The sequence below is a fragment of the Pseudopipra pipra genome, chromosome 12 (assembly GCF_036250125.1).
Source record: "Pseudopipra pipra isolate bDixPip1 chromosome 12, bDixPip1.hap1, whole genome shotgun sequence".
NCBI classification, from domain to species: Eukaryota; Metazoa; Chordata; class Aves; order Passeriformes; family Pipridae; genus Pseudopipra; species Pseudopipra pipra.
The window spans coordinates 16,624,069-16,650,140 of NC_087560.1; the positions used below are offsets into that span (position 1 = coordinate 16,624,069).

Here is a 26,072-nt window from a genome sequence, read left to right on the forward strand (position 1 = left end):
GAGAGTTTTGACATAAGTGAAGAGTACACACATACACACACTATAAATGTATCCACCTTTCAAGCAACTAAGTTTGCATTACTATGATCAGCTCTTTCAGGTTTACCTGTCAGATTTTTTTTCCCCGTTTTCTGCATTTTCGACAAGATCCTCCAAAAGAGTTGCTGTTATCCTTATATAGGCCTGATGTGGACATAAACTTTTTTGCAAGAAGCCTGAGCTGCTGTTAGCAGCTCCCAAAGAGCTCAAAGTCCGATGTGGGTTTAATTTGTGGTGCCATGGCAGAACTGTCTAACAATATAAGTCTGTTGGACATGTCGTCTGGGCTGTCACGTTCAATTTGCACATGACCTCCTGGCCAAAAAATGGGAAAGAAGTGGTAGAATGTGGGACTGAAAGCTTATATTATTGCTTTGACAGCTTCACTCATCTAGAAGTAATGCAAAATGCAATTTATATTTATACTCTCTGACCTTCTGTACAGAGAGTGAAACTATCTAATGATGGGCCACGGTAGCAGAGAAAGAAACAGATCTCAATACAGCTGGAATTTGTCTACATTTTTTGCTTTTCAACCATTCAATTACAGTCAAAAGATAAATGAAACATGAAGAGTGCCTTGGTTAGGTAGTGACACAATTATTTTATAGTGAGTAGGTTCTGGCTTTGAGCCTTGGCAAAGGTTGCCATGCACGCCTTGTTTCACTAGATACAGATAATCTGCCTGTTCCCACTGGACAAATCCCCTCTGCTTGGAGGTGTGTCATTATGCCCATCACAGGAGGAGAAGAAAGACACCAGCAACTCAGTACCACTCTCCCCGTGCATTTCAATATCCTTGAGAAAGGCTGATGCTCTAATCCTATTAACCACGATAAATCAAGTCAGGCCCAATTGTAAATGGGACACGACGCATTTTTGTGGAAAACGGGCAGATAGGAAGGATGCGCCACGTTCTTCTCATCTGAGGAGCAGCACATGGGTTTGTATCTTCTCAGGGAAAGGAAATAAGTACATCAGCCTTTGATTCTGACAGGACTGCTGAAGTAACCACCAGGTAACACCTGAAGATCCTTAACAACACGTCTCAGAGCAGATATCATGCTGCCACAGCTCAGCATCCTTCAGAGGGCTTCACTGCAGCCATGGCTGCTCAGAGCAGCATGATTTGGCTCAAAAATCCAGCCTCCAGCTGCGTCTGTTTCTCCCTTCTCATTCAAAAGAGACACATGAAGGAAAAGTTATTTGCAGGAATGAGCATTAAGAGAAGATAACAAGCACAGAAAACAAAGTATGGGTTTTGCACATCCCGGTGTATTTTGGAAAACTGTATCAGTTTGAATTCATCTCTTCACTCCATTGATCCATCCTGCCTTAAATAGGAGGTGATCCAAAGTCCATTGACCTTAGTAGTGAGAGTTTCATAAATGGTTGTAAGCTGTGAAACAGGTTTAGAATTTAGATGTTCATATAAACCAGTCACTTGTTTTCTTTTCTATCGTAATTGTTTTGTTCTGGTTTGTCGCATTTCAGTGGATGTTTTTTGCTCTTGTACATTGAATTAATAAAAAAATGTTATTGGACAAAAATGTCAACTGATATCCAACTTTCTTAATGGAATTCCTTTTTTATAAGATATGTGATGACAATGATAAACAATTAAACTGGTGGTCACTATACAGTTAATATGTCAGAAAATAATAAAAATGCAGAACAAAGGCTATGAGAAGGTCATGTTTCATAAATAAATACAATAAGATGACATAACTAAGACAAAACAGTTCAATGATGAGAGACTGAGTGAAGACTAATTTACAGTTTATCTTTCTTTGGGGTTTGTTTCCCAGTGAGAAAGAGCAGTTTGTCCAAACCATTAACTATCCTATTAAAAAATTCTTACTTCTGCACTTTTTGGAGCAGAATATAACTACATTTATTAACTCATAAGGAAATTTGGTATCTAGTTGATTTGTGTTGTTTCTTCCCCTGGTCCCTGCAGGCTGGTGAACACTCCAGGCTTCCCAGTGTGTAATGTTTCAGCCCATGGGTTTAAGTGATGGGCCACACATGAGGACTGAGATCTCTGGGGTGACTCCCCAGAGGTGAGGGGCAGGTCTGAGTGTGACCATGGCTGTGTGAGGGGCACTTTGCAGCGTGAACCTCACAGTTGGTGCACATGGTTAAATCAATACTCACCTCCCCCAGGGCTCTTCCAGCCAAAGAGCACTGCAGCCTGACCAGGAGGTCTGCTTCCTTTTCTTTCTTCTCCCCCCCCCCCCCCCCCCCCCAAGTGGACAGCTGGAATAAAAACATAAGTTAAAACAACCAAAAAAACCTCCCTCAACACACCTATCAAAGTCCAAAAACTTGTCCAGGTCTGACTCCTGCTGGTGTCACCACAGGCAGGAGGAAGGGGATGAGGCCTTTGATTTGGGTGGGAGGGAGAGGAACGCCCCTGGGTAATTGTAAGGTTGCTTTTGCAACCTCTTGCCCAGCAGCTGGTGCAGGAAGCAGTGTCTCCTCTCACATGCTTTGCAGATCTTTTCCAGCTGAGTCACTAAATCTGGAAAAAAATGGAGCAGTTGAGCTGGCACTTTAGAGGACTGATTTGGAGGGGGGGAGAAGGAAGAAATCCCCCTCCTTTGTCTGTACCTTTTTTTTTCCCACCAAGCTGCTGGAGTGAAGCAGTTAATAGTGAATTTTTTTTTCCATCATTTTTAATCCACAACCCTGCCCTGTACCTGCCCTTATAATCCCCTAGCATGTGCTGGTGACATCACATGGCCATCAGCTCCCAGCTCCATCCCTGTGACTGTCATTAACTGTTGCAAGCAAATGAAAAATGACTGGGAGACTCGGTGGCTCCCACCAGTGACCTTGGGTATTATTAGAATGACCTCGCTTTGGCTGGACCATAAAAAAAAAAGAAAAACCTTTCTTGATATCATCACAGGGGCTGGGGCTGACTGAAGCTGTTTGCAGCGAGGAGAGGGGGAAAGAGCGGAGAAAACCATTAAGGAAAGCAAAGCAAATGTTATGCAAAGATGCAGTGGCCATAAACACTCGATCAGAGGTGCAGCCCCACCACCAGCCCTGCAGCCTGACCCCTTGCCAGGACACCCTGGGCAATGCCAGGGTGACAGTGCACCTTGATGGGAGTATTTTTAACCCACCTCTTGTTTGTTATTTGTTTGCTCGGACTTTAAAAGGAAATAAATCACATATAACCACTTAAGGGCTCATTGGCCTCTCACACCTTATATTCTGACATACTTTATTGGTCCTATACACACCTCCCTAAAAGAGGAGGCAACAGACTGGGCAGGATGAACCCTTTTTTTGTGTAGTATAACACATGGAGAACCTCTCTTGATGTATCTATGTACATATAACTCTGTGTGCAAACACACACACATATACAGTATATGTTTATTAATGTGCATGTATTTATAAGCACAGATACATATGCATATGAAGGTGGACATAAAAAGAACAAATATTCATCTGATGTTGCCTTCTATATAATAAATAATTCTCTATGTATATATATATATATAAAATCATATAGCAGTCATGTTTCTTCCAGAATGTTTTCTTCCAGTCGTGTTTCCACTCTAAGGATATTGGCAACAGCAATAAAGAGTAAGAATAAAGAATAAAAACAAGAGTAAAAATCAATAAGAATGAGAATGAGACTAAGAATAAGAATAATTCACATATCTGGGCTGGCCCACGGGGACATGAGGATGCTCTGCTGTTTAATGCCCTCCCTGGCAGGGACTCGCAGGCTCCGCCGGGGCAGAGGCCGCCCAGGACCCCCAGCCCGGGTCCCATTGTGGTGCTGGGTGACCACGAAAGGATGGATTGCACTAGCCGGGGCTCTGGGTGGGGACCGGCTGCCCCCGGGGTGCCTCGTTGTGAAATAGTTAAAGCCCTGGAGGCAGACAAAAGCGATCCTCCCGCCGCTGTCCTGCTTGGCTTCTCTGCTGTCAGCTGGAAATGGATCTGATGCCCTCTGGACTTTAACTCCCGACGAAAAGGGCATTTTATTACAGGTTATGACAAGCTGCAGAGAGACTTGGAGAACTCAGTAAGAAACAACAAGTGCAATTAAGAGGGAGGAGGGCGGATGCTCCAGATGTTTGGCAGACAGAGGGACGATGAGTTCAGACGAGAGGTGTGAGCAGGGACAGAGATGCAGCGGTGGGAGCGCAGCGCATCCTCCGCCGGGGCCGGGGCTGCGCGGACCGGGGCGAGGGCTGCCCTGCAAAGCCCTCTACCAGCGCCATCCCCTCATCGGAAAACACGGAGCAGAGAGCACCATACCTCCTGGGGTTTTTTCCCTATTAAATCGGTGCTGTCTGAATGTCTAAAGAGCTTCTTTCCCCTTTGCGCCGCGCAGGACATGCTGTGCGACTGAGGCAGGAGGGACCAGCTGCAGGTGGCTTCCCCTCTAAGTCCTCCACCTCTCTCCTATTTTGGGGCCAGGAGGGCATCTCTGCCGGTCTGCAGGGAGGTGGTATCGCCCCGTCGTGCCATGCAGAGCGAGCAGGGAGCGGCGCTCCGCCGGGCCGCGCTCACCCCCCGGCTTTCGCATCCCAGTCCTTGGACCTGTCACGTAGCTAGAAGGATGCCAAGGACTTTATGGAGTCTGTCAAGCACTCAGTACTTCTGTCTTTAGTGGCATCCTCATAGACAAACTTCGCAGGTGTTAAAAAAATATGCCGGAAAATAGTAATAATAATACTAATAAAAAAAACCCAACAAGCTTAACAGCTGCTCAGGGACACTGTAAACCATCTGATTTTGCAGGATAGGGCTACCATCCTAATTCTCCCTGGCAGCTTTTCAAGTGCATTTCATCGCTGGTTGCCAATGGAGGATGGCTCTGTCTCTCCCTTCGAGCCCCGCTCGGCGCCTGCCGGGTGTCTCTGGGAGCGGTTTGGCACCGGGAAAATCAACTCCCAGCTCGGGAGCCGGGGTGGAAAAAAAAAAAAAAAAAAAAAAAAAAGAGGACTGGTGTCTGGAAAAATAATAATAATAGTAAAACCAAGTTTTGAAGTGTCAGACTAAAATTCAGAGTTTCAGCCGGGATAATGTTATGCCTTCTGGCAGGTGAGCACTGCGCGGGGAGCCCCTCACCCTCCGCAGGACAGGGAGAAACGCGACAATCGCAGACAGTTTGGGGACACGCATGTGCTTTATGAGCCCAAGGGTGACCTCTGTGCCAGCCTGTCACCCCTGTGCAAGCCATGAGGCGCACAGGGTTTCATAGGAAGAACCGAGGGCAGAAATCACAGCGCGAAGCACCTCTGCACCCCTTCGCCCCCAAAGGATGCACCCCCAGCCCTCTCCAGCCTGCCCGGCCGGGTGACTGTCAGCTTGTTATTTCTCTTTGGCTCATGGGTCTTGTTCCGGGTGTATATTTATTTTTGAAGTGTTGAAGCCGCAGTAACACGAGGGGTTTTTCTCGGAAGGAAAAACAAACCCTAACGAAATCCCAGAGCAATCTTCACCGCAAACCGGAGCTGCCTGTTTCTGGAAATGATGCTTGCAGAAAGGGTGAAAGTCATGAGCCTCTAACCAAAAATGTAACAAACCCTGGCCGGTATCGCAAGGGCAAACTTCCCATGGGCCTCAGGGTTTACTGTTATCCTTGCTTACACTGATAAGTCCTTTTGCTAAATCCCCCAAAGTTGCTTGCTCTTCCCTTTCATGTATAAAGTTACCGAAATCTGACAGATAAGACAGATTTACTGTTTCTGGATAAGACTTATAGCCACACATAAGAGACCACACTGCAAAAGATCAGTTAAAATGTGTTGCCGCTTCAGTGAAAGACTGTTGAAAAAAAAAAGTGGTTTTACTTTAAACGATAGCATGAGGAAAATCATAATATAGTAAGAGGAGAAAAGAGGCAGCTCCCAGAAGAATAAAGACATTTTCTGCTCTGCTGTCACTTGTGTTTTCACCTGTATCTCTGCTTTCAAGAGCAGGCAGTGCGGCTCAGGGAGCCGCTTCTCTTCTCCTTTTCTTCTATTTTATTTCAAAATGCAGCTGACACCTTCACAGGTACACGACATTATCTGCACTCACACTAGAAGATAGGTCTGGAGAATGTGGTGGAAGAATGTGTCAAGGATGAGGCAAGAAAGTGAAAAATTAGAAAATCTTGGAAGTTTTTCTAAAAGCTACCTGAAAAGACAATTTAGCGTGGAGTCCTGGGATTTTAACTTTTTTGTATTCTTCTTGGAGATCTTTATCATTTCAGGAAGGATGACCAATTTCCTCATAGTCAACTGTTTGTTTCTTCCACTTCAGCGATAAGATTTTGCCTACATTTGCAGCCGCAGGTGTTTTGCTGCACTGTTGTTTTGGGGGAAGAAAGCCCAAAACCAACCTCCTCATCTCTCCAATAAATTCCAGCTTTCCTTTGGTTATCCAAAACTGTTTGAATTTGAGCTAGTAAGCCCCGAAACTCTTACAAAGCTGAATAGAGAAATATCCTGTGTGAAAGTGTGTTAGAAGTCAGGGAGACAAATCACAACGCAGTGGCTAAAATAAAAATTAAATAAAATAAAGTATGGGCTCTCGCTCAGGTTTATTTTTAATTTATTTATTTATTCTTTTAATGGTAGTAAAAGAATCGAAGGGACGAATAACAGCTTTAAAGTTAAATAGGAGAGGAGAATGGGGGATCACAGGAAGAGGAAAGCCAGGCAGCAGTGCGGCTGCTGGAAACCAAGCGTTCCTTTGCTAAATCTCTGGGAGATGGGCGAGCAGACACAACCCTGGAGCCAGGCAGCAGGATTTACCCCTCTGCTAGACACAGAGAGGGCATCGCTCTTCTCTGGGTCCCCCCAGCCCTCGGATAATAAACTCGAGTGTCTGCATGTCTCAGCCCTGCCCATCTTCTTTAGCCAACTTGACAAAGTGGAAGAAATATGACATGTGAATTATTAAAGAGGAGGCAGTTGACTCCTAACCTCTGTTGCTTTTTCTCAGAACCCATTACCTGAGAATTTATCTTGCAGGAATTACAGTGTCTGAAAGCTTCGGGAGGAGCAGTGAGGAGGGAGGGGGGCGTTTGAATAAGAGTTTTGAAGAAATACCGCTGAAAAGCACCAGGTTTCACCTTAGCATTTGCACCACTCAAGAGGTGGATAACGTGTTAGAGAAAACAAGCCATTCCTCCTTAGAAGTGGATCAGTTCGCCACAGGGAGCCAGGGAATAAAATCCGGACTGAATTTAAAACGGCTATCACCACTTAAATACCTTTAAAAAGTAGAGAAGGGGAAATAGAGAGCTTTTCCGTGGTTAAAATTTGTCCTTTAGCCCCGTTCTTAAAGTTAACGAGGGCTCTTGATAAATAATCTCCCCACCCGTCCTGGATGAAGAGGGGCTCTGCGGTGTGTCTGCTCAGCCCTCGGCACCTAGAGACAGGATTTAGTTCCCTGCCAGGGATGCAGAGTCCGGAATCTCGGGGGAAAGGCACAGCTCTCGGTACAGGCTCTAAAGTTTGGAAGATCCGACATAATCTTCCTTACAAAAGTTTCACAGTGCGATGGAACTGCCAGGTAACTCTCAGGCCGAGCAAAGTGGTGGCTATTTTTTTTTTTCCCCAGGAGTTCGTAGCAGAGGGACAGATTGAATGGCACGGACATGGATTTTCTTTTTTCTTTTCTTTTTTTTTTTTTTTTTTTAATTTTTTTTTTTATTTAGGAAAGGGAGGAAGCCCACTTTGGGAGACAATAAGAAGGGGGTGATTTTCCCGGTCCTTTGGGCATAGATTTGTATCTACCGCTGCCAAGCCTAAGGTAATAATTGAATCTCTCCCAAATCTTGGTGATAGAGCAGTCAGAAATGACTCCATCTGACAGCAGAGCCATGAGGCAAGTGATGGATACTATTGTCCAAGCCTGACCCTCCATTAACACCACCTATCAGCATCTGTATTCTGTCACCAATTCCCATGCCGGAGCCAAGAGGGGTGACTCTAATATTCTGAGCACATTGAAGGCTTCCATGCTGAGTTCAACCCTGCATCAACTAAATGGGTGGAGAGGATGACCTAAACCTTGCTCTCTCTATCTTCATTCGCCTTATTACCCCTCTCCAATCCCATTGTTTTGCAGGTGCCTGCAATTTGCTCCTTATCTCCTCACTGTTTATGAGGGCTCCTTTTTATTAATACAAAGGGAGAAATGTTATTAATATTAATTAACAAAATAAAAAATGAAGCAGTTTTGGGAATCCACCAAATGAATAATCTCATCCCCTAATTGGAGATGAAGTGGGGGGGGGAGGAGGTGTAAGAGAAACAGATGACCTACTGGGTGACAGGCACAGGTTGGAAGGGTGACATTTTATTGTAAGCCTCCCTATGAAAGGAAGAAAAGGAAAGGACCAGTCAATTTAATGCAGGGACCAAGAGTGCAAGAGTGTTGCTAAGAGACAGAGATGCTGCTAAAGTTCTGTGAGAAGCTGTACCCTGACCTTATGCAAATGGAGGCTTCCAACTCTTTGTGGAAAGGCTGCAAATTCCACCCACTGTGTCACCAATACCTGGCATCGAGCCTTTTATTCAAATGTTCTCTAAAAACACACACGCAGAGGATGTGACAAAGCATGACACATTTAGGGCTGCAAGGGGGAGATGCGGAGAAGGGGGAGCAGAGAGGGGGAAGGACAGATCTCATGGTGGAAATGTCACCCATCCATACCTCCCAGAGCCTGTCATCTTCCCGAGCTGAGAGACGAACCTAAGGATTCCTAAATTACCTTAATCCAGATGTATTAGGAGTCATAAATAGCATCTGTTTCTTGTGCGTGGGGGAAGCTTTGGAAAAACAGAGGAGCCACCACGATCTGCTAGCTAACAGATATCTAACCTACACCTGCAGCACCTATAGCTGGGCAGGGACTTCCTTCTGGATTTGATTACACCTCATGGTCAAAATTAGACCGAGAAAAACTCTTGGTACAGCTTAGACAGGGCCCAGCCCTATGGGAAAGTGTTAAATCTGGGGGAGCAGGGAGGTGAAACACTCCCAGTGAAGTTCAAACACAACCTTCACCAAAGATTCAAGGTGAAGAGTGACTCCACAGTGGCTTTTTCTCAATGCAATCAGCAGAGAGTAAATACCCGGGTAGATCAATACAGCCCACCTCCTGACGGAAAACAAGTTGGTTTTTTTTTTTAATGGAATGTGAGTTCCAGGCGGGCATCAACGTAATTGAAGAGTTATCTCGGGGAAAAAAATTCTATCAAACAGGTTATGCCAACTATCTTCCTAGTGTATTAAACACCTGTAGATGCTGGATGCGGGCTCCCCAAAGCCCCCGGACGTTTCTCTCCCTGCACCCTCCTCACACACAAATGGCAAATTTATATTTTCCCAGGAATGTGCAGGTTTGCGATGCAGAGAAAGGAAGGGCTGTTTGTGCTCGGAATGTTAAATAATAATAAATAAAAAAGAGCAGAATGACCTGGGCATCTCTCGAATGGGAGCGCGATAAAGTGCTCCAGGAGAGGCTCGTCCTGCCGGGCTGAGCTTTAACCGGTGGTTAAATTCGATACCTCTCTGTTTTCCACGCGATCTGGAAATTATCGGTTTACTTTCATTTCAGTTGATCCTCGGGGCACTTTTGGGACTCCGGCGGCCAATTTGCCTTTCACAGGAGATAGGATTTCTCTGTCCGCCCTGAGCAGTAACTGAAAAGTGACTCAGCTGCGGTCTGCGAAGTAAGCTGATGCCCGATTACTCATCTCTGAGACGCTCAGGGTTTCGCTTGGGCTTCAAACCGGCTCGAAAAGTCGAGCTGGGGAAAGCAGTCAAAAAACTTACAACTCCTCTCTCACCACCGGACCCACTTGATTCCCCTCGGCCCCATCGCTCGCCGGGGAAAAGCTACTCTGGGCATCTCCTGTCCTCAGGATGCCACAGACCAGATGGAAAACGTGACCCTTCACAAGTAGATGACTCAGCTCCGTGGGTGGAGGTGGCACTGAGAGGAACATGCTGCTTCCTGCGGTGCCACCCCTGCTCCGGGGCTGCTCCCAGCGCAGCCCCGCTCCACCCCGCGGCCCCCCGCGCAACCCTCCCCGCGGGGCCGGGGCTGCGGGTCCCCTGCGCCAGGTGGACACAGTAAATGAATTTTCCCGTGCCAATCGCCCGGTATATGTTTTTTAATAATAAGAATTTTCATAATGTGCACAATACTATTAATATTTCATATTAGCAGCGCGTGTATGGTGAACTTTGTAATGGGAAATTCAATCGCCGCTGTAAATATTAATAGAATATGAAATGAAGCCACAGCTTCCATGTAGCACTGACAGTAAAACGGAGTGAACATGTGGTGGCCCTGGGGCAAGATAGGCCTTTCCTCTTGTCTCTCTCGCTTTATTACATTAGCCCGAGCCTCTCCTTACAGTCCTGGGCTCAGAAGCTGAAGTTCACAGGTCAGCCATGACAAATGTCCTCACGTCTAGCCAAACAAGACCCCCTGGCCTTGCCATTACATCTGCCCAACAAGCCCCTGGAGAGTGCTTAAGGGTGGCTGGTGCAGGTAAAAGGGCTCTTTAGCGCAACTTTCCAAACAGATCAGAGGAGTGGAGGCGCCCTCAGCTACTCCAGGGCCGGCTGCGGGGACCCTGCCAGCCCCCCACCGCCCCCGGGGGGCACCGGCCCGAGCCTTCCTCCCGTGTCCGCGCCCACGCGTGGTGCCCTGCCACGAGCTGTCCTTTCCTGGAGAATTCCTTCCACCCGAGGTGTCCTGACCGCACCCGCGAGGTTCGGGACATCCCCGCGACGCCCACTCGCGACGAGTGAAGGGTTCCCCAGGGCAGACGGAGAGGACCGGGAGCCAAACGCCTTTTTGGCTTCTCAGCCCCGTATATTTTGGCTGACATCAGACCTGGATCGGCAGCTTCCTGGGCTTTGGGGCGTTTTCCCCCTCTTTCCCCTATTTCCAGGATTTCTCCTGTACAAACATCACTTCCAGCCGGTTTTTTTTTTTTTTTTTTGCTTTTTTTTTCAGCGGGCATTAATCTCCATTTTTTAGGGGAAACCTCGTCAGAATTCCCTTCTGCCTTTCCCCATGGAGGTTTGGGCCGCCCAGTGATTTATGTTGTATCTCCCCGGGGCTCGGTGCGGACTTTTCCCGTGCCTTGAGGGGCTTAAGGTGGGCGAGGAGAGGCTCGGGAAGCGGGGGAAGGGGTCTAACGCCGCATTGCTGCCGCCAGCCCCTCAAACGCGCCGAGGGCTTTGCAGCCCGCCGGGAGACCCGGCAGGATCAGGGCCTGTGTGGGGAGGGGGTGAGGTGGGGAACAGGGGCAAGGCACCGCAATGGGAATTAAAAAAAGGGACACTTAAGTGAGTGGAAAGCGGGGAGGTAACAAATGGGCGATAATCCCAAAGCGCACTCGGGCGACGGCCCTTTTTATCTCAGTAGGTAAAACTTCCCTCACCTGAGACGGGGAAAACACGTTGCACCCCGAGAGTCCCCCTCCTTCCTACAAAAAAACCCCCAATCCAAACAAAAAACCCCATGATCCGACCTTACCAACAACTTTTATTTCAAAAAAACACCCGGGAGAACTGATTTCTTTTAGGAAATTCTAATATTTTATTATTTCTTCGACAAACTATTAAAAAAATATAATCTGAGCATCCTTGTCTCTCCTGCTTTTCCAGCCGCTCCAACTGTCCGGCAGCTGCGATAGATGCTGAGCTGGTAGGGAAGAACCCCCGGTCGTTTCCTCCTTGGAGGGGCTCGTCCCTAATTGCATGCCAAGAAGAAACAGTTCGGGAGCCTTTTAGCCACCCGGGTTGTGAAATCATGAATGGAAAGGAAATAAACCCTAATGCGCAGCCAGGAATCGGCTCCGGCCACTTCTACATTGACTTGTTCTTTTAACAGCTTCTGTATTTTTCCAGCATCGTGGCTCAGGTACTTTGTACAGTGTCTGTGGCTTCATTAAAAGCTTTCTATTATATCCCCCAGGAAAATGCAACTGTCGCCTTTCCTTGCCTTTTAAGAAGAGTTGCACTTTCAAAGAATATTTTTCTCCCCTTTTACTAAAAGAAACAGCACTGAATTCAGGTTTTGTAAGTGTTAAATAACTTTCCCAGCGTGTATTAAAGGAAGATTGTATTTTATCAACAGCTGATTGATGCGGCCATGTGATCCTCTCGGTTTGTCTATAGTATCATATTTATTTAACCTGCTGGGGGACTGTGTTCAGGGGCCGCTTGCTCCCGCTGGCAAGAGCACACACATTACACACTACCCCAGGTATTCTGATTGATTGTTCCCACCCCACAGCCTTTGGATCATAATTTAACACAGCAGGTCCTACAGCACAGAGGAGGTTTTCGGGAAATACAGTGAGGGGTTTCTATGAGCCAATACCGAACAGCTACTAGGCTTTTCTGAACTAAAAATTTGATGTATGTATGGAGAGAGGTGGAGGAGCGCTTGCACAATCGTGATGCGAACGGTGGCACAAGCAAATGCCTTTAGCCCCTACATTTGATCCAAGCCCTTCATTTTTAACAGGTTCTTCCTGCAAATGAGCATTTTCAGGGACTTTCAGGGCACCCACCATCATCCACGTCAAATGATCCATAGCGGCAGTCAGTCAATTATATTCAAGCATATTTAAAATGCGGAGAGAGTCAGACGTCACTTTTCTCCTCACTTTCCCCAAATGAAACAGTTCAGAAAGTCTTTTGGCTGCCAGCTGCTGTTTGGCCCCAGAGAGGAGGTAAAACCAAAACACCCTCCACCGACTCCCCCTCCAAAAAACCCCTCGAACAACCCCCCCCCCCCCTCCCAGTCCACAACATGCTCGCCCTGCAAATTGTTTAACAAGCTCTGTGATGAATTAATTTGCGCGGGGAGATCTGGATCCTGGTGGCTGTTCCCCGCAGCGGGGCTGCTGGTCCCTTCCCGGGCAGCGGCGGTGCCAGAGCGGGGCGTCCCCAGGAGAGGTGCGGGATGCGGGTCTGGACTGCGCCCCATCTAGGGCAGGTTTATTTAAGGTATTACTTTTTCCCTCCCGTGTTTATCCTGCGTGCAGCCACGCTTTACTGCGAAAAGCAACGTTTTCCAACTGTTTTTCAAAAAGAATTATTACATTTATTCCCCCCCCCGCTTCCTCCAGCCGGGTCAGGGATGCGCTCCGGGTCAGGTCCTCGCCCCCCAGCCGTCTCTTCGTGCCTGTGACTTTTTTTCCTCTTCCCTGTCTGTGCCCTTTGGAATGATGGGGAACTCACTCATTTACTCTCTGAAGGCTGCACTCTTGTCCCGCAGGAGCCCCTAAACCCTCACGCTGGGGCCGGGAGGCGCCGGCCCCGGGCGGGTACCCCGGGCACAGCCTGGCACCCGGCGGTGTTTACCCATGACTCAGGGCCAGGGGAGGGATGCAGGGGCTCACCAAGGTGAGGGAGATGGCAAAGGAGGTGCCAGGTAATAGATCGGCTCCGGTCCCGCGGGGCAAAGGCGTATTGACAGATCACGTTAATCAGTAATTCTTTTTATTTTTTTTTTTTTTTTTCCTAGTGGGTGCCGGTGACAAACAGCTCCACTCTCCGGGCTCGTAACCCTTTCGTGGCCGGGGCCCCTCTCCCTGCCCACCCTCCCGCCACCCATGTGAGCTTGTCCCGCTCACCCCTTGGGAAATCCCCCCCGGGGGAGGCCGGATGGGTTTCTCAGGGCATTTCTCCTTTCCAGCTTAATTTTGCTCGAAGGAAATCCCGTCACTCAGGACCACCTGTGGTGGGACCTCTTCAGCTGGCCAGGAAAGGCGATTTTATGGTCCAAATGTCTCTTTTGGAAGAGGGAACGGAAAAAGCTTTTACTCTCCAATAGAGACTTCCCACATTACCTGTTCTGTTGACAAAGTAAAGTAAATCCCGCTTAAAAACATGATTCCTAGGCTCTGTGAGAATGAGGCATATATGTTTTTAGGGCTTGTTAGTGCCAGGTCATATTGACTGATTCCTGAATAGTTGCCATTGTGCCGCGCTTGCTAAAGGAACCCGAGCAAACACCGCCCGAGAAAGGCTTGTGGTTCCCTTCCAGCGCCGGCTGCAGGCTCGCAGCCAGCCTGTCCCTCCCCTGTCTAATCTCTTCCTTCTAAATTTGTTTAGGAAAGAAAAAAAAATAGATAATTCCTGAGAAGGTGGAGAGGGAGAACGGATCAAACAGCACGGCGAGGGTCATGCACCTCCGAGGCGGTCCCGGGGCGAGCATCAGCCGGAGGGAGATGAAGCGCGCCCGGGGGTTCCCGTCGCTTTTCCCGCTGAGGGGCGATTTCTCCCCGTCCAGGAACGGGATGAGGGATCCCTGCGTGGGCTGCGGAGCAGGGTAGGGCTGTTGCCTTTGGCAGGGTGCGGGGCAGGACCCGCGCCCTGCACGCACCGCGCTGCGGGAGCGCCGGGGCCGGACCCGCCCCGACCCGCCGTTCCCCCTCCCCGAGGAGCTGTGGGAGGAAAACAACAACGTTTGTTCATTCCAAGCCTCGGCAAACAGCTAAACTAGTTTACACAGTTGGTTTTGACGAACGAATAAATTGTTTTCTTTAAGTACACCGTCCTAAGCAAGCACACACTTTAACTAGTTTTCCTAGGAGGGAGCTTTTTACTAGATTGCTTTTTCATTGCGTGGCTATCGAAATAAGATAATGACCAAAGAGGTGGAACCTAATCAGCCTTTTAGTTGAGTTTAAAGAGTCTAGAGGTAGTTTAAAGGTAGCTTTGGTCATGTTTGCTGGCCAGCTGCGATGTTTGCACTACCACGTTATGATGGGGAGAGTAATGTGTTTGATAGATAAGGGAAAGAGGCTAGCCAAAAAGCAAGGTCAGGTGTGATAAGGCTTGACACTTTTACTCATTTTTCACACACATAAAAGGAAACTTTAAAATATGAAGCGAAAAGAAGGAAAGACTCTACATGCTAACAGCTATCATAAAAACTGTACATTAACAAACCTTACTTCTTATTTAATTAGCCCAAAACCTTATCATAGTTTGGAACGTGTCATGCCTTTTAAAAAGAAAATCCCAACTTCTATTTTGTCAGCAACTAGGTATGTTCTAAAAATAAACCCTCACTGTTCATGGGATAACCACACAATTCCTCTTCTCCTTTTTCATGTTTTATCTTCACTTTTTAAAGTAGTTAATAAAATAAGTTATAAGCTGAAGATAAGAGCTTGTGAGTGTAATCAATAGTGAAGGGAGGGCATAAGGTTTTGATAGAGACAGAAATCCTGGGGGAAAAGGAAAAAAAAAGTCTCTCTGGAGTTAAAATCAGTTCAAAATAAAAACACCAGGAACTGATGAAGAAATATAAAGTCCAATGTAACCAAACAATCAATGGCAAAACTCTCACTACCTTAAATAAGACCTGCTGTGACTTGAATGGTATTTTAGAAATACTCGTGTCCAGGAGCACAGCTCCATATTATTGATCCTACATTCTATGAAAATGAATTGATTTTTGCCATATACACAAGAATTCTAAATCAGAACTTACTATATTTTTTCTTTCAGGAAACATTTCTGCCATCTTCAGTTGAAATCTAAGCCACACTTTGAAGATCAGTCTCTCAACATGTACCTTCCATTTCAGTCCCCATTCAACAAAAAAGTAGTAAGACAATATTTGCAGAGCCATCTAAACCCAATTTTCAAAGGCAAATTAGGCTAATGTACAGAGGCACTTACACACCCATGTCCAAAATGTGGCTTCTCAAAATGCCTGTGCAACTGCTGGTCAAAATAAATCCAGAATTTGGAGGCACTGCAGCTTTTCTCCTTGAAGCCTGGCAAGCACCTAGAATTTGCCTCTGGGCAGGTCTAAGGTGCTCTGTCCCTTGGCAGGGCTGAACAGCTTGGTGTTTTCTGCTTTTTCTCTGAGCTCTTCACAAATGAGGCTGCTGTGCTTGCCCAGGGGGTCTCTAAAAGAGAAAATGAATCGGGTGAAGAAAAAGGACTGACCTGCTGTCTCTTCCCTCCTGGAAGGTGTGCTTTTCCTAACCTTTCATCAGTCCTCTGGGGGTTAGACTAGCCCCAGTGGGATAGTGATCTAAGCTCAGGGTCCTCCTCCATCTGAGAGGACATAAGCCCCTGCCCCATCTCTGCTGGGAGATGAAGAGAAATGGGTCACATTTTCACCAGTTCTTGCTGAAATGGCTCCATTCTGCAGAAAAATGGGACCAGAAAGAATGCAAGCATGAGCATGGCTCTGTATCTCCATGGTTAGAGTCAGCACCAGGGAAACAGAGGAGGAAATGTAGCTCTTTGGGGAATCTGGTAAGTCTGGGATCCCCTGTGCTTTCAGGCACCTAAAGCACTGCTGCTGCAAATCCCAGCCCTCAAAACTCCCCAGTTTCTGATATCATTCCAGCTCATAAGGGAAAGAGATTGGACGTTGAATGGTCCCTTGATTCCCACTCCACGCTGAGCACCAAGGCAGATCCCTGAGGACGGACTGAAAATTCACCCAGAGGAGTCTGATCTTGGCAGAGCTTTCCTGCAGAGCTCAGTGCAGTGCTGGGTTTAGAGGTCCCTGAGCAAACAAGAACTCACGTCCCACGGCTGGTACCGTCACGCCAGCACAGCCCTGTGCCAGCAAACAGCTCCTAATCAGGTGGGGCTCAAATACCTGCATTGTTCCCAGCCAGTGCATTTGATGTGCACTCACACATCCAAGCATAGGATAGGCTTGAACACACACCTAAGGCTTATGAGATTTAGGTGCCTGAACACCTACAATGCTTTGGAAAATCAGTCTGAAACACCTGAGTCACTCAGGTATTTTTTATGATACTACTCTTAAGCACCTGCTTAACTGATGCCAGATGAGGGGATCTCATAGACTTCATGGAAGCACCTCGTGTCTAAAATAGAATTGAGGGCTGTGCTGAACAGGAATGAGATCACTCACTCACTTGGGGATCATACCATGTCCTAACACGCCGCTGGATCATGGCCAAGGCAACGAAAGTACAAAAAGCACACATGGGATAAAGAAGGTGAAAAGTAGTTTCTCAAGCTTAGCAATATCTTCAGCAATCCTGAAAATAACCCAGCTCAGTGTCTTGGCAAAATCCACTGCTGCACTTCCAGCAAGGACTCATGTAAAGATGGCAAAGGGTTTTCCACATCACCCCAGCTTGGGACAGATGTTTGTCTCCAGTGTGTCTCTCTGCCCCTGAGTCCCACAGAAAAATGACTGGTGGGTGCAAACTTTCCTTAGAGTAATGGGCAGGCAATGGTGGCTCCAGCTGGATTATATTTTCCATTTAAAAAAAAAAAAAAGAACCCTTAGGTTTCAGGAATTATTTTCTTCCTATAGGGGCCACCTTGTACACTTTCTTGGTCTCATTTTAATAATCTATATCAGTGTTGTTTTTTAGCTGATTTTAATGTCAACTGGGGATTAATGTGCATTAATTAAATTGACTGTATTTTCTTTAATGAGCACAAAAGGATTTTATGTTAATACTGATGATCCTAATAAGGATTCTGTCTACTTATCTGTGTTTTCTCAACATCCTGAAATATTTTATTAGGAAACAAATTAATTTAGTTACTATCACAGGGTAAAAACAAAAGCTATCAGGTGACTGCTGACTGGGTGTGATGATTAGGCTGTTAGAACTGCACTTAGCTGCAGGACTGTTCATTGCAATGCATTATTTTAAACTTAATTTATGCTTTTTTTATGTCTAGTTTGGCATCGATTGACCTTTCTGGATTGAAACACACTATTAAATGAGCACCTGAGTAGCCTTAAAAGAGATGCTGGAAGAGAAACTGGGTTAGGGCCCATACCCCTTGCCTTGGAGAGCTGCTAAGAAGTAGAAAACAGGGAATTAGCTGGGACCAGATGCTACAGAGTGATTACAAACAGGTAGACAGGTATTAATGTGCAACCCCCTTTCAGCTGTTCAGATTGGTAACGCAAATTAGTTTTTAACTTGCTAAAAACCTATAATATAATAACAATCATTCGCAACAAATGAAAGAAATACATTTATTTGCATGCATGAATATATCTGTGTCAATATATTTTTATACATTCACAGCTGCTCGGAGCTTGAAAGACACTTGACTTGCTGAGCAAGCATTTAATAAAAAGCCCATGGAAATGTTAATTAATGGTATTTGGTACTAAATGCTCACTTTGATGCTAAAATGTTACGCTGTGCAGATTTAAAATTCATTCGGCATTTTTTGCCCTTGTTACCATCTGCAAATTTCCACCCCACACCCCATTCTCACATCAGGTTGCTGAAATAATTTGATAGTATTATAGCATATGCCAGTAATGAACACTAGGGATGGCTTCTGATCCTACTACACCTGTTTAACATCGTGGCTCTCAACTGCCTGATTCTTGTCAGTCGTTCGCCTCGTTTCCTTGACTATCCCAACTCAAGCCACCCTTGGTTTTGCACAAGTGTGTAGGAAGAGGAAATGTCCTTCAAAGAACTCCCAAGAACTTCAGCAGCTGTCAGCTCTTAAATAAATCAGAGCAATTCCAATGAACTCAGAAAAAAATATTCTGCTGAACAGAGTTGTTCAGGCATAAAATAGTTTGCGAGATCCAGCAGCAAGTAGAGGGGTAAGAAATCTGACAGTGGCTTTAGGATATGCTGGAAGAAGGGATCTGAAGGCTTTCAGGGGCTAAAAGCCCTCTTTGCCCACTTTGACCATGGAAAGGAGCTCTGTGAATCCTACCTAAGGTAATTCTGGTTTCCTAAGCCCTGTGGTATTGGGAAATTCAGTCAAGAAAGTGGTAAATATAATTTTAGGGCTGATAATAAGGTAAATTGCAAACTCTTTGAAAATATCAATATGACTGAAAGAAAAAATTGCTTACATTTCAAAGACTTTAATTTTAACCTTTGTTTACAAAAATGTTACCGATCTGATTTACTAAACTACTTATCTTTTATTTACATTTGTCCTCAACAAGAAAGTGCAAACGAAATCACAATAACAATTTAAACATATTTTAAAATAATTCCATTGGCTAAAATGTTAGAAAAAGGATTGATTTCTTAAACATACTAAAATTATTTTTTTTTTAGATTAAAATTCTTGCTGGAAAAAAACCTCACTGATGTGTCATTTGTAAGGAGAGAATAACTCCTCTAAGAAATCCAACTACTCTATGAAATTCCAATGGATAGATGGCTGTGTAGATGTTTAGGCATTTATTTCTTTATGTTGTTTCTTTATGTTCAGTTCGAGTTTTCAAATGAATGTTTATATGGGGTTTTAATAACATTTCTGTTTACCTTGTGTCTTTCTTGACAAATTAACCTTTTTCAACAGTAACTATAAATTACATAATCACATTACAGCATTAATTAATTGAAGATATTAGTAGATGACCTATAATTAATATAAAATAATTACAGAAATTATTGTTAGTTTCGGCAATCTGGAGCTGAAACCCTATTTGTAATGTCTTATGCCAGTATTCCTCAGTGTGATTATAGTGTATGTTACAGTAAAATATCCCACTATCATTTTAACTATGTGCACAGGAGAATTAATTTTTATGCCAGATATCCCCAGCATGTCCAGGCATTGACTTTTACAGAACGGACTGGGGGCATAATTATGAGCAACACATTTTGCACAGGTCACCAAAGAGCTCCAAACTATAAAAATATAGAATATAAAAATATAAGTGACACCTTCTACCATTTTTTTTTGTTGTTGCTGTTGTCTCTGTAGGCTGTGAATTGTGCTGGCATCGGGTTGCTGTCCTCTAAGGCTTCACTTTTCCTTTCTACCTGGCAGCCTCTGCCACATCCCTCTTGGTCCTTTTGGAGCATCTCAAATGCAGTAGAGCTGAGTGTCTAACTTTGCCTAAGGAAATTCAGCTGTAACTTGACAAATTGGCCAAAAAAATTGGCCAAGGGGTTAATTCTGGTTTTAAAAAGTATTTTGTGAGACAGTTAATGACCTATCCTAACTTATTAAAAAACTGGGCATAGAATGTAAGAATGCAGCAGATGTAGACTTGAGGGATTCTGTTTAGGTCTGCACTCTGGGCACTTTCTATATGTGAAAACTAGACCATAAATTGATTAAAATCCATCTTAATTCGATTATCTTTGTAATTGTTTTCTGTGTCTTCCTTTCCTACACATTCTTCCCCATTTAATAAAATGCATAACTCAATTTGCAGAATCTCAACCTTGCTCTGTCTCCAGAGGCCAATTCTCTCCTAGAAACAGAGTGAAACCTTCCCAAGGATCCTAAACCTTCCTAAAGAGTAAACCAGTCTTCCAACTCCAAACTCTGGTCCCTCTCCTTCCTTAATGAACTGGGAGATTCATTTACCCTGCAGTTTGAAGGTAAAACTTTCCATATTAGACTTTCACAAGAAACAGGCTCATTTGCAAATATTTAGCAGGGTTCTGCAGCCCTCCCCAGGGGCAGCTTGGGCAGAAATGTCAGCCTGAGAACTGTAGGACTTTCAGGAGAGTAAAACCACAAAGCTCTGAGCTGACTATAAATGTTACATTACATTTCATTATTGGTTTGGCACACACTGTACAAGATGAATGTAGACGTCTTTATCTGTGTGTTTGAATCTCTGTACACGCATCTGTCATGAGTGATATTTTTAAGGTTGCTGCCTTGGTTAGATGAAGACAATAACATTTATTTGTGCAGGGATTGCACTAAATATTGGCATGTGTATAAATGGAGGCTGTAGCCAGAAAATACAATCCATAAAGATTTAGGGGATGTCGTTCAAAGCACACAAATCTATGCCTTGTTCATATGCATCTATAAATAGCTGTATAAGAAACTCAAGGCAGTGTCCAGTCTAGATCATGGCCTTATAAAAGCAGCTCCTGTGCAAGAGTCCACTTTACAATTTCCTCTGCTCTAACCACCTCCTTTCATTGCAAATTTAATGAGTGCTTTCAAGTGCACGACAAATACAAGATGAGAGAGTTTGGGGAAGCCTCCTTGTCGGGGAAAAGCAACACCTTGAATTAAAGGCATCAACTAGTTGAGCCTCTGCAGTCAAAGCTGTGTTTTCAGAATATAAAACTAATAGCATTCATTGAACTACTGAAATACTATAAAATAAAGGAGAAAAGTCCAGTAAACACAGCCCCTAAAAACTGCAAAGAGATGCTTGCTTTTGATCTGCAGGAGTATCCGCTTCTCTATATCGTGCAGGAATGATCACTCAGCTTAACCTGTGGGTGCTGCCTAAAGCAATATTTTAACAATTTGATATTTTTTAAAAGCACCCTTGCAATTTCTTGGGACTTTCATAATTCATTTTTCCCTGTATTTTTTTTTTTTTGGTGTGTGTTTTTAAGCTAAAGAAAAATGGGATTTTTTTCCCTCCTCTTGTTTTGTCCGTAAACTGATTTATGTTACAGTGAAAAGTTACATTACACACCCTTGTGTAAAACATGCTGAACACTAAAGAATTACTGACTATCTACCACTTGAAGATTAATATTCTCTTTTTTTGACTATCTGAGACTACATGGCACTCACAGCTGGAAAAGAGCATTCCAGCTACAGGTTTGTGTTTTTAATAGCATATGAAAGTTGTTGTCAGTTTTTTTGCAGTAAAATTTATTTATCATCATCATCGCCAGAATAAATCATTGTAATTCTACTGTACATTTCATCCCCAAACCTCAAAGTGCTTTACAGGCATTAATTATCCCAACCAAATTATGCAACATGTAAATGATGCACAGGGATAATTTAACAACTACTAAAAGGAGCTAACTGTGAGGTAGCTCCAGAGAGGTTGTAAATTAGTTGTATGGGCTATCTGAATGAGTTAGTTGTAGCCTGGGAGAGCTGAAAGGTACATTACCCAACCAAAACAGCACTGTGGCATTAGCAGACTGAGTATAATTATGATTTGGCCAAGTTTTTGGATCAAATTATCACATTATGCTGAGATTCACACTGAGATGGGTAAGAGCCCTCCTTCAATGCCATGTGTGTGCTGGCATCTTTGTGTTCTCCATTCACTAGGGATGATGTGCATTGATGAAGTCTACAGAAGATAAATAATTTTTACCTAGACAGGCCAAACTTGTGACTTTTGGTCCAAAAAAATCAAGGAATAGAGAGGAGTTCTGTTAATTTGATTTTACTTTTAAAGGAAATGAAACCATTCCTCATAAACTGCATTTACAAGGCTGTTCTAAGTTGCATCCTGAAGACATTTCCAACAGCAGAGGCAATGCCACTGCTCTGCTGAAATGTGGGTCACTGTAACTCACTGTTATCTGGTGAGATGTGATGGGATCACACACCCAGGCAGTAAGGCTGAATGAATATAGAGATGCAAATATTTCTATTACCAATACAGGAACCAGGGGAGATGTTTCCAGCATGACTAGGCTCTTGGTGTGCTCCTCACCTCCAAGTGGAAGGAACTTAAAACTTTTATTTTGAATGCTTCATAGAAACTTTAATTAAGAAACAGAGAACATTTTAGTCTTGAAGGGAATGGTGCTATTTTAAAATTTTACTGAAGCTACACTTTATGGAATACTCATGGTTTTAAAACACATTTGCAGTAACAATGTTAATTTTGGTCTTTTTCCAGGATTTATTAAGAGGTAATTACCATCACTCTTCCCATCAGCTACTCACCTCAGAACAGTGGCTGTCCCTGACATCAGTCAGATGTTGCCATGGGAAAGAGTAAGTTGTCTTAATTGGACATGTTGTCACTTAAAAACACCAGAGGGAAAAAAAAGACAAGCCACAACCAAAAGCAATGACCAGGGAACATCTACATGCACTTCTAACAAAGGCTGGAACAAATACACAAGCAATGGAAACTATTGCCTTTAGTAAGATTAGCAAGTTCAATTTTCAAACAACAGTGCTAAGGTGAGGTTTAGGGGTGCATCTCCTCAGCTACAGCAGCTCATTCCTGCTTATTTCAGGGATAAGACAAAGCCTTTCACCAGCTGAGGATGCTCAGATATCACTCAGATGCCACGTGAGTGCTCCATCCCCTGGGCTTTGAAGAGATGTGGAGTGGTGACCTGTACACAACATGTGGGTGTCACAGTGAGAGGTTTGTCAACAGGGTTCAAGGTCAATATGTATCAAAACATGGGGCCTGGCTAATTTATTGTCATTCATGCACTTGGAGTTAAGCAGCAAAGAAGGGGTTAACCATAAAGTATTTCACCTTGAACCTTGCACTCTCTTTATCTAGCACACCATAATAAAAGATCAAGAGTTCCTGCTTATTATCTTATTTTTCCTCCTTGTTCCACTAGGCTAGGGCCCAGACTAGTTATGGATTAACACTGTGATCAATAGTAAGCTTGCTGTCTCACTCTCGGCAGGGGAAAATGAACTCAAAATGCAGTCAAACTCTTATTGATCAAGGATATAGGTCTCACTTTCATTACCTCTGTCTCCTGATAACCCACATATAATGTGATGAGTTGCTAATCTCTCTGATTTTCAATGGACCCTTCACCCCTCCTGTCTGCACAGTAGAGCTTTTATTTTTGCTTCTTCTGTGTAATGCTTGTAGCATTAACTCTCACTCTATTACCATCATGCCTGGTCAATCAGGACTCATAGAAGGACTTTTAAATAGAATTGGGTCAACTGTGTTATGATTTTATTTGGGTATCTCCAAGCAAGTGAGTTACCCTTCAATAATAAACACTGAGAAGATTGGGTAGTTTGGACAACTCAAACCCATCTCAGGAGAAGATGTTTATGTGGATGCTTGAATTAAAAACATGCTGTGCCATAGAGCACCTATAACTTTTAATTTCATTCTTCCATCCATTGTGGATAAAGACTTATTTCATGTCCATCTATCTCATCTGTCATTTTGGATACTCACAAAGAAATACTTATTAGTTCCTTTGAATAAACTTGGTTGGGTGTACACAGGCGAGTGCATTTTGTATGCAAAGATAACATTTCCTCATATCCCCTGAAGTAAATATCTCAGCACCAAAAGAAAGGCAGAAAAGCACTTTATTGACTGGTACTGATAGCCAGAGACATGCAGAGCATTTGGTCACCTTCTGCAAATTTTTAGCAAGCTCAGAAACCACCTTCTATTTGCAGTTTCCAAATGAAGAAATATCCTTCTGAAATACAATGGTTTGCTGGCTAAAAGGAAGGTTTGTATTGATTTTTCATTGAATTTTTAACCCAATATTATAAAAATGTTTCCCTTTGATGGATTCTAAATTTTCTTCATTTATTTCCCATTGATATTAACAATGGTAATGATAAAACTGAATCAAAATTAAATTCTTATCAGAAGCTTGAAAGAAAGAGTAAAAAAACCCTGGTTCTTAAAATAATGAAATTGGAAGGGATTTTGCTCTGATTTGGAGGAAAACGAGGCTTGAAATACCAGAATTCCCTGCAAGAGGAGATTCCCAGCATCAACTAACCCTGCTATCTTTAAAACAGATAATTTGCTGGTAATCTAAATCACTGGATTAAAGTAATCAGAACTGTGTTAGAATGCGTTAATCAATGTCCCCAAGCAGTGCTTTTCCCAGTTAGTCTCAAACAAGTAGTCTGTGTACTTCTATCAGGTAATTGAACCAGGTCCCCTTGCATACAGTGTCACAGGAATTCAAACGGCAGTTCTTGTAGATCCAGTCCTTGTAGATTCTACAAAGTCAGTCATTATTAGCATAATTATTTGTGTGATCTTCAATCAGGGATCTCATCACATTTTCTTAAACATAATATAGATTAAAAATAAGACGTTATTGATTGGCTCTGAAAGAGAAAGGTCTCAGGTTTCATGTGTACTGTTTGCCTTCAGTGGTGGTTTTCTTTATACACGAGATAACACTCATAACCTCGTAGCCATTGTGAACACTGAGCTTCCTTTTGAAGCTTACATCAATCATATAATTAAGACATCTTAGTACCACTTTCACAATCTAGCCAGATTGCGATCTGTGCTCCCTGGGCCTGTTTCTGAAACTTCAATTCATGTGCTTTCTTTTTTGTATGTGTGCATGTGTCACGTAATTACCGCTCTTCTTTCTTTATGCTTCTTCCAGGTACTCTTTGCGGTTGGTCCAAATTTCTTTAGATTAGCCTTCCTGTTAGCTCTAAGTCCTTCCATTTTATTACAAAGAAAAATTAATTGGGTTCTAATAATGAGGTAGGCATGCGGGGCACTTACCAATGAAATACAATTGTTTGTGCATAATAGAATCTCTATGGTGGCATCTGCTTGAACAGCTAAATCAAAGACCAACCAAAATCGCTGGTTAGAGATAATTATCTTTGCTGTAAAACATGCTCAGATCTATATGGTAAGATAAAAGCTCACCCATGATATCACTAACTAATACCTTTTTTTTGGGGGGGGGAGAGGCACCGATGCATTAGTTAAAAAAGCAAAACCAAGATCAAAATATTCAGATGCTCCAACGTTAAGCAGCTGATCTTTCATTTTATCACCTTAATAAAAAGGGGTCTGGTCTTCAAAGGGGTTGTTGACACTTCGTGCTACCCTTACTGCTATGTCTCTCTTTTTTGTTTCTTCTCAGACATGTCTTCTGACACCCAACATTCTCTGCTAAATGTGACATATTGTCAATTTGTGTATTAGAGTTGAAGTTTCTTAAAAATTGCTCATTTATAGGTGTCGGACCTCCCCATATGATTTTCTTTACTACAGTTCTGCATTGAATAGACAAGAATAGAAAATGATAAAGGCAGATGTGAGGAGGAAAAGATATTTTACAGTGGAAAATATTTTTGTGGAAATGATGAAGGTGTCCATCATAAGGAAAAAAAGTGAGCTGAATTTTTGATGTATAAACCTGAGATACAGTCTTGCATGTGTCAAATGGATATGTCAGAAAAAGTGACAGTGGTATTTTTTCACTTTATGACCCAGCCTGATTCTTATCAAAGTCAAATCTGGCCCATAAAGATCATGGACATCAGATACTGGATAGACCTAATAAGGCAGGTTTAGTCTTACAGTCTCAAATGCATTTTATCATTGGAGACCTAAA

At 43.8% G+C, this 26,072-nt stretch overlaps 1 long non-coding RNA gene across 2 annotated transcripts in view; it reads right to left on the reverse strand.

Annotated features, from left to right (window-relative positions):
* Positions 1–11,561: 11,561 nt before the first annotated feature.
* LOC135421010 (uncharacterized) overlaps positions 11,562–26,072 on the reverse strand; it is a 49,346-nt gene continuing 34,835 nt past the window's right edge. For both annotated transcript variants that reach the window (XR_010433814.1, XR_010433813.1), the window contains 2 exons: positions 15,739–15,971; positions 11,562–14,492 (listed from right to left, as the gene is read on the reverse strand). This is a non-coding gene — a long non-coding RNA (uncharacterized LOC135421010). The remainder of the gene's footprint in view (positions 14,493–15,738; positions 15,972–26,072) is intronic.